Genomic DNA, 21,195 nt, shown 5'->3' on the forward strand with positions numbered 1-21,195 from the left:
AGTCTTTGAAACTATGGACGGGTATTGCATGCTTTATTTTAAAACAAATATGGGATGGGTAGGAAAGTTCTTTTTCTGTGCACCCTACTCTGCTCTCTCTTTAAGGTTAAAGGAAGATGGTTGCCCAGCCCTGGAGGACGGATCGGATCGACAACACGACACTCCGTCTTAAAAGTACGCGACTGACTCATGAACTCTCGCGTAGAGGAAGACCGTGACTTCCAAGGATGGGTAAAACGAATGGTGTAAATGAGGGAATGTAAAAGGAGGGTGAAATGAAATAATGTAAATACTGTAAAGTACAACGTTCCAAAGTAGCAGGGACCCAAGAACCGAAGAACTTTAGAACGCCACGGCGTTGAAAGAGGTTTAAGGATCCCGATAGTGAGATATATCCTTTGACTAGATACCTCGCACTAGGCACCTCTGGTTTCCTTTTTATGTTTCCCCGCACACGCCCTACATGAACACACTACCCCCCCCTCGACTCCGAAAACCATATCCCCGGGGACCCTGCCCCAAGGAGGAAAGACGAGTTAGAGGTAAGTAAAGGACTTATGAATCCATGTATTTGTATGCGCGCGAATGCTGTCTCCCCCACCCCCTCCCCCTTTTTTCCTCCCTCTGCAGGTTACATCAGAGATTACAGCCAAGGTGTGGCGAAGATCTGAGACCTTGCCATGTCTAAGTGCACGAAACGGACTAGCGCCGCAGGGTGGTGTCTAAGCACGCCTGCAAAACTACTCACGTATCGAACAAACCCGAAAAATTAGCACAACCTGATAAAAAGTGATCACCCTTAAACCAGACCGGACGAATGAACCCGCGTTACGTATGATGCGAAACTGTGAGGGAATGTGTGTGTGTGTGTGGCTGAGGCGTTGACCCAACTGGTCAAAGGACCGAGAATGCGAGAAAGTGCGACAAAATGGTACCTCCTTTTTCTTCTTTCCTTTTCCCAAAGCACGTCCCCTCTACCCTGTCTAATGCTCAAACTGCATGATTACAAGCTAACGTGGACTCGTGAATACCCTTTACTGTGTAATGCACTAAATAGCCTTTCTCGAACGCACTGCCGCCCTCTCCGTTGCACGTGTACTATTTAGCCTGCCGTTGCACTCTCTCTCTCTCTCTCTCTCTCTCTCTCTCTCTCTCTCTCTCACTCTCTCTCTATTTTCTCACTACCACTCTTCCGAGTGGTTAGCCCCGAAATTGGCAGATTGCCACCCCTAGCACACCACCTAATTGGCTTCAAATACCGTCAGTATTTGCACAAACATTTGTCTTTAATGCAATCACCCTGAGGCCGCGTCATTACCTCTCCTTTTCCGCTAGAAGTCAATGAACCCAGGTTGGGCCGTAAGGGAAAGGACAGGTAAGACGACAGAGGTTCCCTAATCTGGCCCGAAATAAGGGAACTACATGTCAACGGCTCCTATAGTATAAAACAAGGACCTCAGAATACGCGACCCTCCCCTCCCCGAATCGTCGTAATACCCAAACCAGAAAAACGATCACCCCCGTTGCCTCCCCTGTCTATGTCCCTGGTTGTTTCCCATAAATCCCCTGTCCTTCCTAGTTAAGTAACCGGGCTGTAAAAGGTTACGTAGGACCCAGAATGATGTTTTACAAGGTTAACAGACTAGACCAAGGTAAAGAAATCGTCAAAATGAACCTCGCAGTAGCTGAAAAACAGGATGCACTGATAGAAAGGAAATGTTTAGCCATGTTCGTCTCTCAGCGAAATACCTGTGTAGTACCATGTTGACGACTCACTGTACCCTTTTGTAAATGTGAAACTCTAGAGAACGGCATACCTTTGCCAGATTTATCTCCCGAAGGTGGGTTACCATCAGATGAACTGTCATGCCTGTAATAAATGATTATGAAGGAAAGTCATAGTAAATCCAGCAGGTCCGCCACCGGTCATTCATATGCCAGTTGTGAACGTTAAAAATGACGGACATTTTCATTCTTTGCCTGGAGCTGGGAGAGAAATAGACTTTTTGATTATCTTCATCCGAAAATTTTCTAAAAGACTGTCTTTTCAAACTTGTTTAAGGGTACTGCTGTTGGAGGAGAAAACGACCGGATGTGGGAGCACGAGGCCTGACTGCAGACTAAGGGACACCTACGACATTGGCCAAGGCGAGACCACGACTGAAAAGAGCTGCAGGACGAGGCACTGTTTTCGACAGCATGAAAAGAAAGGGTCGACCTGATGCCCCTGCTCGACGTCCAGTGCCTGTCGACAAGTCCCCGCTCTCTGAATTCCGTCACACGCCCGCCTATTTGAAGTCTCTCGTTCCCCTAGTTTGTTCCTAATTTGGCCTTGCTCCATCCCCCTCTTTTTCCTCTGACCTACCCTATAGACCGTTTTGAGCGCTCTTCTTCCATCGGAACTTTCTGACAATCACCTCAAAGGACACGGGGCGAAAAGGACCTTTTCCGACCAGAAACGCGAGGAAAGGGTCGTGCCCTGCAACGCAGAACTTAGACCAGAGCTGGACTCGTAGCTCCACCGCCGGTGCTCAACAGCGCCAACGAAAGACCACAAAGAACAATGAGAACTCGTAAACTTCGAACGTTTGACCTCCTCAACCACCGTTTTTTCTACGCCTCATTTCTCTCCCAGCCACCATTGTATTGATCCTGCTCCAATCCGAATCCGAAATATGTATTAACCTGCCAGTTTACGTTATGATATGTACTTGCTGCTCGCCGTTTTTGTATTTCATTCCTATGACTTTCCTGCTGAACCAATTTATCAAAGTTCATCAAATAGGTGCACCTCCTAAAAACTAGTAACCTCAAAGTGTATTGTTTACAACTCTTTATCTTGGGTTTCCTACCGTTCTCTCTTTCATGCTCACCACAATAGACCCGAGTAGAAAATGAACCAACAAGATGTCTTGAATATGTTAAAGGAGGGACTGTGGAAAATTAGTGCGTTTTGGTGAACATTATCTGCGCCATCTTGCCTCTTCCCCTGATGCCACACTTTTGTCGTGCGCGCCCGCCATTTTAAGATGCCCCGATCAGAACAAACCCTTTTGCATGCCGCTAGCCCCTGACATAGCCCTTTGCCTTCGCTAAGCCTGCACGCTGACCACCCCCTGCTTGCACCTGCCTTGAGTCATAAACCCCTCTTCGGCGCTGTTCTGCCCCCGGCCCTCATCCTGTTCCCAGCGCGACACCTCCCTGCTTTCCTTTCATGATCTCCGGCCCTTAGATGCAAACCCCCTTTTTCCCCGTGTGCCCGTTTTGTCCTCCCCGTTCCCAAGCCGACACCCAGCTCTGCCGATACCACCCTTGCCCCTCCCCGTACAATAGAAAGCTTCCCCCATCAAAGAAATCCCCGGGTTGATCAAAGCCCCCACCCCATGAGACCCAATCACACTCCCCACATCCCGTGACTCGGCGGATTATCCAGCTGCGCGATGCTCATCACCTGTTGTGATTAGGGTGGGGATTTCAACTGTAAATGTGTGTGGGAACGGGCCCCAAAGGGGGATTCCGGGTATGTCTTTCCGTATATCAAAGCTTTGTCACATATATGTAAACTGCAATAAAAACCATAAAACACTGTATATAAGGGGCCAGGCCTCAAACGTAAGTTAGAGCACCTCAGAACGATACCTTCTGTCCGTTTCGTTGTGTTCTCCTCCGGAGAGAATAAAAACCCTTGTTTCCTGCCTTCCAGTCTCCAGCGCCTGCCTCTTCATTGATTTAACTGACTAGAGGGTCACAGAGGCAATACCGCCGGGCAAATATCGATTGTCCCCGACCCGACAGAAACTGTTTTTACACAGCCATTGAGAGGGAGGCCTTTACTGTGGTGTGGGCCCTGAAGAAGTTGAGACCATACATGTTTGGCACTCACTTCAAGATTCAGACCGACCATAAGCCCCTCTTATGGCTTAATCAGATGAAGGGTGAAAACCCCAAACTGCTCAGGTGGTCCATTTCCCTACAGGGGATGGACTTTACAGTGGAGCACCGCCCAGGGACTGACCATGGTAATGCAGATGGTCTCTCCAGGTACTTCCACTTAGAACATGAAGACACAACTGGTCAAGGTTAGTCTAATGTCCCTGCGTTTGGGGGGGGGGTTGTGTAGGAGAGTAGGGTCTGCTATCCTATGGTCACCCCAAATTTTTGCTTTTTGCTTCACTGGTTTATGACTTAATGTGGCTGTGGGCCTGCTAATCAGACCCACAGCCTGCTGTTCTCTCTCTAAATTGTTACCCATGTACTTTAGGTGCATAACGACATTGGAACTGGTTCACCTTATTGGCCCCTGTAACAGTGTACCCAGGTACCCAGGGCATAGGTGCTTCCAAGGCCTACCAGGGGCTGCAGCATGTATTATGCCACCCCTGGCCTGGCCTCCATATTTGGCACAACTGGCTGATCACTCAGCTGGGGTAAGTCGGTGTAACCACCCCTTACTTAGGTGTAGTATGCCTATACCTAACCTAAAATGGACACATATGTTCCTATCAGCCACTCCTATGGAAGGCCTCATCAATCCTGGAGGCAGAGTGCTTGGAAATATGTGAGATAGTGCTCTGGCATGAGCTGAGCCTGTCTGCAGCTTTCGGAACCATGTCCTTTAGCTGTTTCATGATACTGCCATACCATATACTCTTAAGTGCATTATAATCCTCGCGGTTAAATTCTATCTTGGGTTTGGCTTTATCAAAACATGTCGAGTAAGGTGTCATACGAATTGGAATACTACCCCCTTGCCAGTTCTGGCGACGGGGGTAGCATTCCACCCTTCTAGAGGGACTCGACATGTACCTAACCTGAACCCCGGTTAAAGTTAAACAGAGCCTCAGCATCACAAGATGGATGCTGCCACCGCAGACACAAGTCTGACCTCCTGCTGCTGGGAGTCCTTCCAGCGAGGGCAGCTTGGACAAAGGGTTTCCTGCCTTGGGAGGTGCTAGCACCACCCCAGACAGGATTTTGTGTATTGGGTAGGACAGGGCTGAATAGAATCAGACATGCCTGGGGCACACAAGGTGTCCCTGTGCATAGGCCAGTTCAAACCGGTGCTGGGGCCTTCCAGCCCCAGTCCTGGCGCGAAGCTGGACAAAGGAAAGGGGGTGTAACCACCCCCCTTCCTGGTTCCACCCAGAGGAGGGACCTAGTAGGTGATCCGGCTCCCAGATTCGAATAAGAGTGGGAGCTGTGTCCTGAGACTTCAGATCATCCTGAATCAACTTGAAATACAGAAGAAGACTGGACTTCGACATTCTGCTGCTCAGAAGACGGAAGAGAATCTCCCTTGTGACCAAGGAGTGACCACCCTGTGAACACAGGCACCAACCAGCAACTCGACGTCTGCTTTGCCGCCGCCTCCCGCCGGAGCCGGAGCCCAGAGCCCGACAAGACCCAGACTTCCAGACTTCTCACAGCCCGATCCACAGTCCCTGCAAAGAAGGGAGCCGTGGAGGCATCGAGAGACGTGGGACCGGACCTCTTGGAAGACCCCCGAAACGCTGACTGCGCAGCATCAGAGGCACCCTCGATGCTGTGCTTTGGGGTTTAAGAAGCCACAACCTCAAGCAGCCCTTGAACCGAATATCAGCCCCCCAGCATCTCCACGATCTGCGTGGGGCCCTTTTGCACCGTGCCACTCGACGCGCCATCCCGGCCACTTGCCACGTAGCTAGCGGCCATCTTGGCGACGAAAACGACAAACTACACTGCTGGTCTGGTTGCTCCAGACTGGCCCTTGCTCCCCCGAAAAGGAGCAGCCGCTCTGACCTTGCTGGTCCGAGTGAGAAGCTTGAATCACTTCCTGTGTGGCTTGCTTTAGCCAAGGCCTGTTTGCTCCAATCAAGTTGCCGACACCGCCATCAGCGAGAGCCTACGTGGGACAGTTCGTGGCCGACTCCTGGTCCTCCTTGACCTCTTCGTGTCCACGTGGCTGCAGAGACAATCTTCACGACATTACCTGTTTGCACCCGACATCGCCTGGTTCCGTCCTGGTCCCACGGTAGTCACTGGCTAGTGACTTTGAACATTGTCCCCTCTGCTTTCAGGTCTTCACCTCTTCAGATCCACCCTTGGATCCACCGGAACTCTTCACATCGAGCCGCCTGCAGCATCTTCAGCTCCAAGCACCATCGACCTGCGTGACGAAACCCGACACTACTTCGACCCTATGCACCAGCTTCCTGTGGGTGAGGTAACTCAGCTCCGCCGGTGTTCCCACACTGGTACACACCTCTAGTGTCTGTGTCTAAAGTTTCATCCTTCTAGGTCACTCGGAAGGTTCCTTAATAACTAACTTTGTAACTTTTACGCACCATTGACATTGCATTGGTACTGCGTGCACTTTCCGCACTGCACCCGAGTCCCGCGGGCCTTTCCCGACTTCTGCACTGCTAGTCCCGATCAGCTCCAGCGATTCCCCAGGCCCTAGGCCTCTTCACTTTCCCCATAGTGGTTCTTATACCACTATTTTAGTATATGGTTTAGGTGGCCCCTAGGGCTCATCCATATTCGTGCAACTTTTGTGTATTTAAACTGTGTTTTGTTTTAACGCATTTGCTTCTGTGCTCATAAAGAGTATAGGGGATATTTGTAGAAATAAATCTATATATATTTTCAATATATATCTGTGTGGTGTCCTTTCATTTGGTATTCAAGGGGATTGTGTATGGTAAAACAGCTTGCTTCACATGCCTTTACAGAGTTTAGCCTAAGACTGCTTAGTCCATGCCACCCCTAGGATAGCTTGTCTATAAGGTTGACTTTACAACCTGCACCATAAGGGTTGCTTGGCATGGTACAAGGTGATCACTAGAACTAGTGAGCAGCATATACCAGGCCAACTTCTCACATTGGTGAGCAGCGGATTGGGATTTGAGCTTGCTGTTGTTTTACCATTACAATCTTTGGAAATATCATTTGAAAGATCATACAGGTACCTGATAGGTACACTAAAACAAGACTAGATATACTTAAGTTCTACTGAACTTAGTTGTTGTAGAGGACAGGGAGTAGCACACCCTGACTACAACTACTAGATAGGTTTTGTAGGAAAACACAAGTGTAGGTAGATTGCAACACATCCACCACACTAGAGCAATGTCTGGAGCAGAGGGATCCACTGGACCCAACTCTGTTGAGAGTGACCCTCCAAGGGCACCATCCAAATTTGCTATCTTTCCATTTAAGGAACTGAGGCAACTGTGTTCCATGAGAGGAATCAAAACAGGTCCTACTCCTACAGCAGGACACCTCAGAGAGCTGTTAGACCAGACTGAAGCTCTAAAGAACTCCAAACCAGGCCTCTCAGGGACTGGTGAGGAAGTTTCTCCTTCTGAAGATGATAACCCTGATGCCCCTGCCCCTGTCATCCAGATAGATGAGGAAGACCAGACCCCTGGGAATACTCAGCCTGAGGAAGGAGAAGAGGAGGAGGAGGAGGAGGAAGAAAGTGATTCTGATGATGGTAGAAATAGCCAGGTGTTAGTCAGCAGGCTTAACCAGGCTAACTTAAGCTTATTTGGGACTAAAGGTGGGTCCAACCCATTCAGACCCCCAAATGGACTTAACCAGGAGCATAGGAGGAGGAGGAATCACTCAGGTGAATCCAATACTTCCCATGTTTCTAGAGGTTCTCATGGCAACTCCAGAAGGGAGTTGACTAGCCCTCAGAGAAGGGAACATGAGGCCAAAATGAGAGAGGCTGAACTTAGGATCCAGAAGCAAGAATTAGAAGTTGCCCTGGCCAAAGAGAAACTTGCTAGAGCAAGGCAGCCTAGAGAGAGTGGATTAGGATCCACTGGTGGCAGCACTATCCCTACGGATAAAGACAGGTCCTATGACAATAGAAACCTGAGTAAGATTGTGCCCCCCTATAAGGTTGGGGATGATATCCACAAGTGGATGACTGCACTTGAGAGAGCTTGCAAAGTACAGCAGGTCCCTCAGGAGCAGTGGGCAGCAATCTTGTGGCTCTCCTTTGAAGGTAGAGGCCGAGACAGACTCCTCACAGTTAGTGATGGGGAGTCTAGAAACTACCTGGTCCTGAAGAGTGCTCTGATTGATGGGTTAGGCTTAACCACTGAACAGTACAGGTTAATGTTCAGAGATACCCAGAAGACACAGACTCAGGACTGGTCTGAATTTGTTGAATGTGCCACTAAGGCTCTGGAGGGCTGGTTGCTGGGAAGTAAGGTTACAGACTATGAAGGATTGTACAATTTGCTTATGAGAGAACAGATTTTAAATAACTGTCAGAACCAGCAGTTGCATCAACATTTGGTTGACTCAGATCTAACCTCTCCCCAAGAATTGGGAAAGAGGGCAGACAAATGGGTTAGAACCAGAGTTAAGCAAAAGAACCAGAACCAGAACCAGGGTGGTGACCAAAAGAAAACAGACCAGAAGGGTGGGGAGCAGAAAACTAAAGACCAGAAGTCTTCAACAGGGCCCCAAACTAATACTGAGGGTGGGTCCCAACCTTCCAAGAAGAAGAAGAAAGAAGGTCAAAGAAAACCCTGGTGTAGCTTTTGCAAAAACACCACTCACTGGACAAGTGGTTGTAAAAAGGGTGGAGCCCCCTACACTGCAGCCCCTAAGGCACCTGCACCCACTAGTACAGTTGGCAGTGTTGGTCCACAGACTAAGGGGGTAGTGGGTATCACCTTGGGAACTGAGGGAGATTCTGACCTAGTCAGAATCCCCACACAGGCTGTTCTGATTTGTGATGGGGAGATTGATTTTCCCCCTACTATCAGTCCCAATAATTTGGGCAAGTACAGACAGACACCTTTAATTAATGAAAAAGTGGCTCAAGCATACAGGGACACATGTGCCAGTGTCACTATGGTGACGCCTAGCTTTGTGAACCCTGAACAGTACCTACCAGGTGATAATTACCTGGTGACCAACGCCAGCAATGTCACTACTACACATAGTGTGGCAATTGTTAACTTTTCCTGGGGAGGGGTAACTGGCCTAAAAAGAGTTGTGGTTAGTGCTGATCTCCCAGTAGAATGTTTGTTGGGCAATGACCTGGAGAGTTCTCTATGGTCAGAAGTTGAGTACAGGACTCATGCAGAGATGTTAGGGATATCATCACATGTCCTTGCTGTGACCAGGTCACAGGCCAAAAAGTGCCTCTCTGAACCTCAGGTTTTGGATCCTGGAACAATGGACCAAGTACCTTCCAAGACAAGGAACAGGAGGGTAAAGGCTGTGCCTTCCCAAATGCCTACAAGTGAGGATCAGCCTTCACAGGAAGATGATTCTGAGACCCCTGAAGGAACTGTCCCTATAGAGCTTGAACCTGATCAGGTTGAGTTTCTGGGGACAGGGGGACCTTCTAGGGCAGACTTGGGGCAGGCTCAGTTATCCTGTCCTTCTCTTGAACCCCTCAGACAGCAGGCTGCTGCTGAGGCTGCTGGGAATGCTCAAGGTACCCATAAGGTCTATTGGGATGATGGGCTCCTTTATTCAGAGGGTAGAGACCCCAAGCCTGGTACAACCAGGAGGTTGGTCATACCTCTGCAATTTAGGGGCTTCCTGCTTACCTTGGCACACGATATTCCCTTAGCAGGACACCTAGGCCAGAACAAAACATGGGACACACTTGTCTGTCACTTTCACTGGCCTCACATGTCAGAAGATACAAAGGAGATTTGTCGCTCCTGTGTAACCTGCCAAGCAAGTGGCAAAGCAGGTGGTACCACAAAGGCCCCCCTGATACCACTACCTGTGGTGGGGGTGCCCTTTGAAAGGGTAGGGATTGACATTGTTGGACCAATGGATCCCCCTACAGCATCTGGGCACAGATTCATACTGGTGGTGGTGGACCATGCCACCAGGTACCCAGAGGCAATTCCACTTAGGACCACAAGAGCTCCTGTTGTGGCCAGGGCCTTACTTGGAGTTTTCTCCAAAGTGGGGTTTCCTAAGGAGGTAGTGTCTGACAGAGGTGCAAACTTCATGTCAGGATACTTGACAGCTATGTGGAAGGAATGTGGTGTCAACTATAAGTTCACCACTCCCTATCATCCACAATGCAATGGGCTTGTTGAGAGATTCAACAAGACCCTAAAGGGCATGATCAAAGGATTACCTGAGAAGCTCAGGCGAAGATGGGATATCCTTCTGCCCTGCCTTCTGTTTGCTTACAGAGAGGTCCCACAAAAAGGTGTTGGCTTCAGCCCCTTTGAATTGTTGTTTGGGCACCCTGTAAGAGGACCCCTATGTCTGGTGAGGGAAGGATGGGAGTTACCTCTCAAAAAGCCCAAGCAAGACATAGTGGACTATGTACTTGGTCTCCGCTCCAGGATGGCTGAGTATATGGAGAAGGCATCCAAAAACCTTGAGGCCAGCCAGGAATTACAGAAAGCCTGGCATGACCAAAAGGCTGTCCTGACTGAGTACCAGCCTGGACAGAAGGTATGGGTGTTGGAGCCAGTGGCCCCAGCAGCACTCCAAGACAAATGGTCTGGACCCCATACAATCCTTGAGAAAAAGGGAGAGGTTACCTACTTGGTGGACCTTGCAACTCCCAGGAGCCCCCACAGGGTGCTCCATGTTAACAGGCTGAAAGCATATGTTGACAGGAAAGACATGGGCTTGCTCATGGCTACAGATGAGGGGCAGGAGGAAGAGAGTGACCCTCTCCCAGACCTGCTGACTCAGAATCCTGAGGATGGCTCAGTTGATGGTGTGGCCTTAGATGGCAGACTCACTGAACATCAGCAACATGACTGTAGACAGGTTTTGCAGTCATATCGACATATGATCTCCCTGACACCCAGTCAGACTAACTTGTGTACCCATGTGGTGGACACTGGTGATAGTCTTCCTGTAAAGAACAAAATTTACAGGCAGCCTGACCATGTCAGAGACTGTATCAAGGCTGAGGTGCAAAAGATGCTGGAGTTAGGTGTCATTGAGCCTTCAGAGAGCCCCTGGGCTAGCCCAGTGGTTCTGGTCCCCAAACCTCACACCAAAGACGGAAAGAGAGAGATGAGGTTCTGCATGGATTACAGAGGACTCAATGCTGTCACCAGGACAGATGCACACCCAATTCCAAGGGCAGATGAGCTCATAGACAAATTGGCTTCTGCCAAGTATTTGAGCACATTTGACTTGACAGCTGGCTACTGGCAAATCAGGTTAGCTGAGGAGTCTAAGGCCAAGACAGCATTTTCTACCCCCAGTGGGCATTACCAGTTTGTGGTGATGCCCTTTGGTTGGAAAAATGCACCTGCCACCTTCCAAAGGTTGGTGAATCAAGTCCTTACTGGGTTGGATGACTTTTGTGTAGCATATCTGGACGATATTGCTGTCTTTAGCTCCACCTGGGAGGATCACCTGGTCCACCTGAAGGAAGTGCTAGAGGCTCTGCAAAAGGCATGCCTCACTTTTAAGGCAACCAAGTGCCAGATAGGGCAGAGTAAGGTTGTGTACTTGGGCCACCTTGTGGGTGGAGGCCAAGTTCAACCACTGGAGAGTAGGATTCAGACCATCAAGGACTGGACTCCTCCAACTACCCAGACTCAGGTCAGAGCTTTCTTGGGCCTGACTGGGTACTACAGGAAGTTTGTTAAGAACTATGGGTCCATTGTGACTCCTCTTAATGATCTGACATCCAAGAAGATGCCCAAAAAGGTTCAGTGGACAGAATACTGTCAAAAGGCCTTTGATGACCTGAAGAAGGCCATGTGCTCTGCACCTATCCTGAAGAGTCCTGACTACTCAAGAGAGTTTATTGTCCAAACAGATGCTTCTGAGTTGGGAGTGGGAGCTGTGCTTTCACAACTTAATGTAGATGGTCAAGACCAGCCCATTGCTTTCATTAGCAGAAGGCTGACCCCCAGAGAGAAACGTTGGTCAGCCATTGAGAGGGAGGCCTTTGCTGTGGTGTGGGCCCTGAAGAAGTTGAGACCATACATGTTTGGCACTCACTTCAAGATACAGACCGACCATAAGCCCCTCTTATGGCTTAATCAGATGAAGGGTGAAAACCCCAAACTGCTCAGGTGGTCCATTTCCCTACAGGGGATGGACTTTACAGTGGAGCACCGCCCAGGGACTGACCATGGTAATGCAGATGGTCTCTCCAGGTACTTCCACTTAGAACATGAAGACACAACTGGTCAAGGTTAATCTAATGTCCCTGCGTTTGGGGGGGGGTTGTGTAGGAGAGTAGGGTCTGCTATCCTATGGTCACCCCAAATTTTTGCTTTTTGCTTCACTGGTTTATGACTTAATGTGGCTGTGGGCCTGCTAATCAGACCCACAGCCTGCTGTTCTCTCTCTAAATTGTTACCCATGTACTTTAGGTGCATAACGACATTGGAACTGGTTCACCTTATTGGCCCCTGTAACAGTGTACCCCCAGGTACCCAGGGCATAGGTGCTTCCAAGGCCTACCAGGGGCTGCAGCATGTATTATGCCACCCCTGGCCTGGCCTCCATATTTGGCACAACTGGCTGATCACTCAGCTGGGGTAAGTCGGTGTAACCACCCCTTACTTAGGTGTAGTATGCCTATACCTAACCTAAAATGGACACATATGTTCCTATCAGCCACTCCTATGGAAGGCCTCATCAATCCTGGAGGTAGAGTGCTTGGAAATATGTGAGATAGTGCTCTGGCATGAGCTGAGCCTGTCTGCAGCTTTCGGAACCATGTCCTTTAGCTGTTTCATGATACTGCCATACCATATACTCTTAAGTGCATTATAATCCTCGCGGTTAAATGCTATCTTGGGTTTGGCTTTATCAAAACATGTCGAGTAAGGTGTCATACGAATTGGAATACTACCCCCTCGCCAGTTCTGGCGACGGGGGTGGCATTCCACCCTTCTAGAGGGACAAGACATGTACCTAACCTGAACCCCGGTTAAAGTTAAACAGAGCCTCAGCATCACAAGATGGATGCTGCCACCGCAGACACAAGTCTGACCTCCTGCTGCTGGGAGTCCTTCCAGCGAGGGCAGCTTGGAAAAAGGGTTTCCTGCCTTGGGAGGTGCTAGCACCACCCCAGACAGGATTTTGTGTATTGGGTAGGACAGGGCTGAATAGAATCAGACATGCCTGGGGCACACAAGGTGTCCCTGTGCATAGGCCAGTTCAAACCGGTGCTGGGGCCTTCCAGCCCCAGTCCTGGCGTGAAACTAGACAAAGGAAAGGGGGTGTAACCACCCCCCTTCCTGGTTCCACCCAGAGGAGGGACCTAGTAGGTGATCCGGCCCCCCAGATTCGAATAAGAGTGGGAGCTGTGTCCTGAGACTTCAGATCATCCGGAATCAACTTGAAATACAGAAGAAGACTGGACTTCGACATTCTGCTGCTCAGAAGACGGAAGAGAATCTCCCTTGTGGCCAAGGAGTGGCCACCCTGTGAACACAGGCACCAACCAGCAACTCGACGTCTGCTTTGCCGCTGCCTCCCGCCGGAGCCCGAGCCCAGAGCCCGACAAGACTCAGACTCCCAGACTTCTCACAGCCCGATCCACAGTCCCTGCAAAGAAGGGACCCGTGGATGCATCGAGAGACGTGGGACCGGACCTCTTGGAAGACCCCCGAAACGCTGACTGCGCAGCATCAGAGGCACCCTCGACGCTGTGCTTTGGGGTTTGAGAAGCCCCAACCTCGAGCAGTGCTTGCACCGAAGATCAGCCCCCCAGCATCTCCACGATCTGCGTGGGGCCCTTTTGCACCGTGCCACTCGACGCGCCATCCCGGCCACTTGCCACGTGGCTAGCGGCCATCTTGACAACGAAAACGACGAACTACACCGCTGTTCTGGTTGTTACAGACTGGCCCTTGCTCCCCTGAAAAGGAGCAGCCGCTCTGACCTTGCTGGTCTGAGTGAGAAGCTTGAATCACTTCCTGCGTGGCTTGCTTTAGCCAAGGCCTGTTTGCTCCAATCAAGTTGCCGACACCGCCATCAGCGAGAGCCTACGTGGGACAGCTCGTGACCGACTCCTGGACGTCCTTGACCTCTTCGTGTCCACGTGGCTGCAGAGACAATCTTCACGACATCACCTGTTTGCACCCGACATCGCCTGGTTCCGTCCTGGTCCCACGGTAGTCACTGGCTAGTGACTTTGAACATTGTCCCCTCTGCTTTCAGGTCTTCACCTCTTCAGATCCACCCTTGGATCCACCGGAACTCTTCACATCGAGCCGCCTGCAGCATCTTCAGCTCCAAGAACCATCGACCTGCGTGACGAAACCCGACACTACTTCGACCCTATGCACCCGCTTCCTGTGGGCAAGGTAACTCAGCTCCGCCGGTGTTCCCACACTGGTACACACCTCTAGTGTCTGTGTCTAAAGTCTCATCCTTCTAGGTCACTCGGAAGGTTCCTTAATAACTAACTTTGGAACTTTTACGCACCATTGACATTGCATTTGTACTGCGTGCACTTTCCGCACTGCACCCGAGTCCCGCGGGCCTTTCCCGACTTCTTCACTGCTAGTCCCAATCAGCTCCAGCGATTCCCCAGGCCCTAGGCCTCTTCACTTTCCCCATAGTGGTTCTTATACCACTATTTTAGTATATGGTTTAGGTGGCCCCTAGGGCTCATCCATATTCGTGCAACTTTTGTGTATTTAAACTGTGTTTTGTTTTAACGCATTTGCTTCTGTGCTCATAAAGAGTATAGGGGATATTTGTAGAAATAAATCTATATATATTTTCAATATATATCTGTGTGGTGTCCTTTCATTTGGTATTCAAGGGGATTGTGTATGGTAAAACAGCTTGCTTCACATGCCTTTACAGAGTTTAGCCTAAGACTGCGTAGTCCATGCTACCCCTAGGATAGCTTGTCTATAAGGTTAACTTTACAACCTGCACCATAAGGGTTGCTTGGCATGGTACAAGGTGATCACTAGAACTAGTGAGCAGCATATACCAGGCCAACTTCTCACAGCCAGGTTATAGTTGCCAGGCTTTGCCAGGCCAACTTAAACCTACTTGGGAATGGAGAGGGCCAGCACCTCCCCAGATCCTATAACATTCTCCCAGGCAACAGAAGAGTGAGATCTCCAGCAGGAGACTCACATATTTCTAGTGCCTCAAGAGAATCTCAGAGAGGGATGACTCCTTCTCAGAAAAAAGAGCATGAGGCAAGAATGAGGGCTGTCAAACTCCAGATAGAGAGGGAGGAGGTAGCCCTGCCTCAAGCTAGACTTGCCTTGGCAAGAGAACAGAAAATGTGTGGCTTAGATGCCACTGGTGGCAGCAATATTCCTAGAGAGAAACCCAGGTACTATGATAGTAGAAACCTGACAAAGATTGTGCCCCCCTACAAGGAAGGGGATGACATCCACAAGTGGATAACTGCTCTTGAGAGAGCCTGCATGGTACAGCAGGTTCCTGAGGAACAGTGGGCAGCAATCTTATGGTACTCCTTTTCAGAGAAAGGGAGAGATAAGCTCCTCACTGTTAGACATGAGGATGCAAACAATTACAAAGTCCTGAGGTGTGTCCTAATAGATGGGTTTGGCTTAACCACTGAACAGTACAGGTTGAAGTTCAGAGACACCCAGAAGACACAGACACAGGACTGGACTGATTTTGTAGATTGTGCTACTAAGGCTCTGGAGGGTTGGCTAAATGGCAGCAAAGTACATGACTTCACGGGATTGTATAATTTGATAATGAGGGAGCAGATCCTAAGTAATTGTCAGAACCAGCTCTTACACCAGCACCTGGTGGACTCAGATTTGACCTCTCCCCAAGAATTGGGAAAGAGGGCAGATAAATGGGTCAGAACCAGGATTAGGCCTAAGAATCAGGACAGTAACCAGAAGAAGGAGTCTACCAAGCCTCAAGATAAGGGTGGGGATAAAAGTAAAGAAAAGACTTCCCCAGGGCCCCAAAACTCCAAGAATGGGGGTGGGTCCCAAGACACTTCCTCAACTGAGAAAAAGCCCTATTGCCATGTCTGTAAGCAGGTTGGGCATTACAAAACAGACAACTGTTGTCCCAAGAATGGCAATAAAGAGAATATACCTCCAAAGCCAGTTCCAACACCTCCTGTTACTGTCAGCATTAATCCCCCAGGAAGTGGGAGCACACCCAGGAATCTCGGTGGGTTTACTTTTGGAGCACAGGTGGACCCTGGCCTATCCAGGTCCCCATCACCAACTAATCTTGTTTATGAGACTGGCATGGGGTTTGCCAACTTCTCTGACTGCCCAAATACTTTGAGCAAATATAGACAAGAACCCATCATCAATGGTTTGAAAGTTGAAGCTTTTAGAGACACAGGGGCTAGCATCACCATGGTGGCTGATTGTATAGTCCCCTCTAATCAACTTTTACCTGGTGCCACATACCAGGTAAAAAACATTGATGGCATCCAAACAAATCATCCCATGGCAGTAGTAAGTCTCAGCTGGGAAGGTGTCACTGGCCCAAAGGGAGTGGCAGTGTCATCAAACTTGCCTGTGGACTGTCTACTGGGTAATGATTTAGAAATCTCAGCCTGGGCTGAGGTTGAACAGGAAACCCATTCTAGAATGGTAAATGCCAATGGAAAGGTTATTGGGGCTGTAATGGCTACAGCCCCAATTCAAGATGTCCTTCCTGAAAAGGTTGGTAGGGCTGAGCAACTCTCTGCCCCAACTTTAGCAACAGCTCTTCCTGAACAAAATAGCAAAGCTATTATGATAACATCAGAAACCCAAACTGAGTCCCCTCCTGAAAAGGTTGGTGGGGCTGTGATGGCCACAGCCCAAACTCAAACTGATATGTGTGTTGTGAAACCTGAAATGATGGATAACTTCACACAAACTGAGAGCACAGAGGAGGACGAGAAATCTCCCCCTCACCAGACTTTAGGAAAGGATCAGCCTCCTCAGGGAACTGATCTTACCCCTGATGAAGGAACTGCACCAGAGGTGGTTAGGCCTAGCCTGACAGAGCTTCTGATGTCAGTGGACCCTTCTCAGGTGGGACCCAGTCTGGGGCAGGTAACCTGCCCCTCTCTACCTTGCCTTAGTCAGCCCAGGACTGCAGAGGACAAGAAGGACAGTGAGACCCAGAGGGCCCCCTGTCAAATAAAGCACCCCCATCAACAGATTAGGGGCACCAAAACGAGTAGCCCTAGTGAGGTGAAAACTTTAAAAACTCCTGAGGGAGCCCCCTTAAAAGTAGTTAGGGACCTCCCACAGATGGATTCTGTTGGGTACAGCCAAACCTGGGACCCCAAGGGCCCAAACCTGAACTGTCCCTCCAGCAAACCAAACAGAGGGACCCAGCCTCCAGCTTTAGGTAGTCAGAGGTTGACCCTGAGAGCACAGTGCAACTCAGTTAAAGAAAGAAAGGCACACATGGTGGAAGATAATTGGAGGAAGCTGATCCCTAAATTAGTGGAGCCTCACTTCAATACTCCATATCCAAACCAGCCTTTAACTTTGCATAAACACACCCAAGGTAGTGATTCCCTATGGTGGAGACCCTCTAATACCCCAAGGGTGAGGGACTGCTTAGTGGACCATGAGACAGGGGGTACCCATGCTAGTGCAGGTACTTCCTTATATGGCCACTCAGGCAATATAGGCTTACCTGGCCAAGGATAGCCTTATCTCCTTTCGTTTGGGGGGGGGTTATATAGGAAGGTGGCTACCTGACTATGGTTACCCCAGATTTTTTGCCCTGTGTTTAGCTGGTTTTTGACTTAGTTGGCCTGGTTCCCTGCTAATCAGGGCCCCAGGCTATCTGCTCTCTCTTTAAAATGGATTCCATGTACCCTAGGTACATACCACAATTGAAAATGGACTCCTTGTTAGCCCCTGTACCATGAACTATAGGTGCTCAGCATAGGTGCCACCAAGGCCTACCAGGGGCTGCAGCATATCTTTTGCCACCCCTGGCTGGTACTTAAATTGACACAACTGGCTGATCACTCAGCTGGGGTAAGGTGGTGTAATCACCCCTTGCTTAGATATAGTATACCTATATCTAAACCTATATCTGGACACATATAAACCTGTGAGCCACTCCTATGGAAGGCCTTATCAATCCTGGAGGCAGAGTGCGTGGTTTAATGTGAGATGGAGCTCTAGCATGAGCTGAGCCTGTCTGCAGCCGACGGGAACAAATCCCTAAGCTGTTTCAGGATAATACCATACCATATACTCTTAAGTGCATTATAATCCTCGCGGTTATATAGCAGCTTTGGTTTGGCTTTATCAAAACATGTCGTGTAAGGTGTCATACGATTTGGAATACTATCCCCTCACCAGTTCTGGTGACGGGGATAGCATTCCACCCCTCTAGAGGGGTAAGACATGTTACTTTACTTAAATGCGATTAATTTCTAAAAGGGCCTCAGATCCACAAAATGGATGCTTCTGCCACAGACACAAGTCTGACCCCCTGAAGCTGACCGAAACTCAGCCAAGGGGGCCTGGACAAAGGGTTTCCTGTCGCAGGGAGGTGTTACACCCCCCCAGACAGGAGATAGTGGATTGTAGCAGGGAGGTTTGAAAGAAACCAGACACTGCATGGGGAGCACAAGGCTGCCCCTTGCATAATCCGGCCAAACCAGTTCTGGGGCACTCCAGCCCTCGTGCCAGCGCAGCCTGAATCAAAGGAAGGGGGGTATCCACCCACTTCCTGGGTCCCACCCATAGGAGGGGACCTAGCAGGTAATCCAGCCCCCCAGATTCAAATAAGAGTGGGAGCAGTGCCAAAGCACTTCAGATTATCTTGATGAAACATAAGAAACAAAACTCTGGACCCTTCGACATCCTACTCAACGTAGAAGACTGAAGAATCTCCCTTGTGGTCAAGGAGTGACCACCCTGTGCAAACAGGCACCATCCAGCCCTCGACATCTGCTTTGTTGCAGTTCCCGCCAGAACTCAAGCGACAGAGATCAACGAGATTAAGCTTGCCTGCCTTCTAACAGCCCGATCCACAGTCCCTGCAGAGCTGAGACCCGTGGAGGCGACCGGAAGCGTGGGGCACGCCATCTTGGAAAGACCACGAGACGCTGACCGTGCAGCCCACGAGTGACCCTCGAAGCTGTACACCGGAGTTTGAGAAGCCCTAACCCTGAGCCACTCTTGCACCGAAGTTCAGCCCTCCACACTTGACGAGTGCCACGTGGGGCCCTTCTGCTTCTTTTGGCTCAACGCGTTGGCCCGGTCATTTGCCAGCCGGCTTGTGGTCCCTGTGCCAACGAAACTTGAAAAACGACTTGCGATTCTGGTTGCTCCAGATTTGCACCAGCTCCCCTGAAAAGGAGCCCCCACTCTGACCCTCCTGGTCCGAGTGAGAAGCAATCTTTCGGTTCCGCGTGGATTGCTTTTGCCAAGTGTTGTTTGCTGCAATCTTGAAGCCGACAGCGCCGACGGCGAGAGCCTGCGTGAGACAGATTGTGACCTGCTCCTGGACTTCGTAGATGCCCCAGAGCCCATGTGACAGCGGAGAGAAGCTCCTTGACAACCACCTGATTGCGCCCAACATTGCCTGGTTCCGTCCTGGTTCCACCCTGGTCACTGCTGAGTGACCCAGACTCTGTCCCCTCTGCTTTCAGGTACTTTTCGACTTCGATCCACTCTTGGATCCCACCGGACACTTCTCCTTCCCAGCGCCTGCAGCCTCTTCAGCTTCAAGCACCAAGAATCAGTGTGACGAAACCCGACACTACTTCGACCCTGTGCACCCGCTTCCTGTGGGTGAGGTAACATTGCAACGCCGGTGTTCCCACACTGGTACACACCTCTAGGGTCTGTGTCTTAAGTTTTGTCCCTCTAGGTTCAGCGGAAGTGTCCTCTCTCTGTGTAACTTTTACGCACCATTGACTAACATTGGTGCATGCGTGCGCTTTCAGCCCTGCACCCGAATCCCGCGGGCTTTTCCCGACTTCAGCATTGCTTGTCCCAACTGCTCCCAGCAATTCCCTAGGCCCTAGGCCTAACCACTGTTCGATTGGTATCTCTTATACCACTTGTTTAGTATATGGTCTGAGTGGCCCCTCGCCCTCATCCATATTTGTGCAACTTGGTATGTTATACTGTGCTTTTGATTTAACGCTTGTGCCCCTTTATTCATAAAGAGTACTGGGGATTATTGTGGGTAATAAATACATATATTTTTATAATATATACTTGTGTGGTGTCCTTTCATTTGATATTACAGGATTGTGATTGGTAAAACAGCTCGCTTAACATGACCTCTGGAGTTAAGCCTTTAAGGCTGCTTAGTCTATGCTACCCTTAAGATAGCTTGTCTATAAGGTTGACTTACAACCAGACACCATAAGGGGATATTTGGACTGATACAAGGTGGTTCCAGAATTGGAAACATCATATATCAGGCCAACTTCTCACAGTAGTCATTTGGGAGGGGTGTGCAGGGGTCACGCATATAAAAAAAACACATTAAAAAAAAACTTACCTTTGTGCCGGGTCCCGCGTCTCTACTCCTCTCTTCTTGTAACTCGAGGAACAGGAAGCAGGCCCCACTGACCAATCACAACACTGCAGTGCAGCGTTATGATTGGTTTTGAGCGTCCTAGTTTGACGTTCAACAAAGGAATGGGGGCCTGGGCATATTCTCCATGCAGGCTGTGATGCAGCTGGCATGGAGAATGGGGAAAGTGCACATGACTGGTTTGGGCAGCCCAAGAGCACCAACCAAGCAGTCATTGCGCACTTAGGAGTGAGCAACCCCCTCCTCCCATGCCCTGACCGACAGCAGAGCAGCCCAGTCCACCTGCAAAGCAGCATGAAGCATTAATTGATAATAAATAAAAGTTCTTATAAATTTATGATTATTCTTTGCACTGCTTAAAAGCAGTGGTGTGACACTCCTCGCCCTAGCGGAGGAGCCGCCAGCGCTCAGAACAACAGTAGGAAGTTGCACCTCAGGAGTAGCCCATTCTAAGTCTCATGACTCCACCTGCTGATCCTCCAATACGAAGACAGTTATAACTTTTCACCACAACGTGGATAGGGGCATAGCAGGAAGAAGTTGCATCTCCACCAGCAGTACATTGAGAGTCACATAATCCACCCTTGTGGAAATTCAAATCTGAAAACAGCTAACCCTCTAATCATACAGGCTAACGGAGTGCTAGCATGTTTCTGTAGCAACCTCTATTGCTAGACCCTCACTTTTTCTCTCACCTATATGTCCTTGATTAAATGCAGATGACGATAGGGCACTTATTGTTAA

This window comes from Lissotriton helveticus, chromosome 2_1 (assembly GCF_964261635.1).
Source record: "Lissotriton helveticus chromosome 2_1, aLisHel1.1, whole genome shotgun sequence".
In the NCBI taxonomy this organism is placed as follows: Eukaryota; Metazoa; Chordata; class Amphibia; order Caudata; family Salamandridae; genus Lissotriton; species Lissotriton helveticus.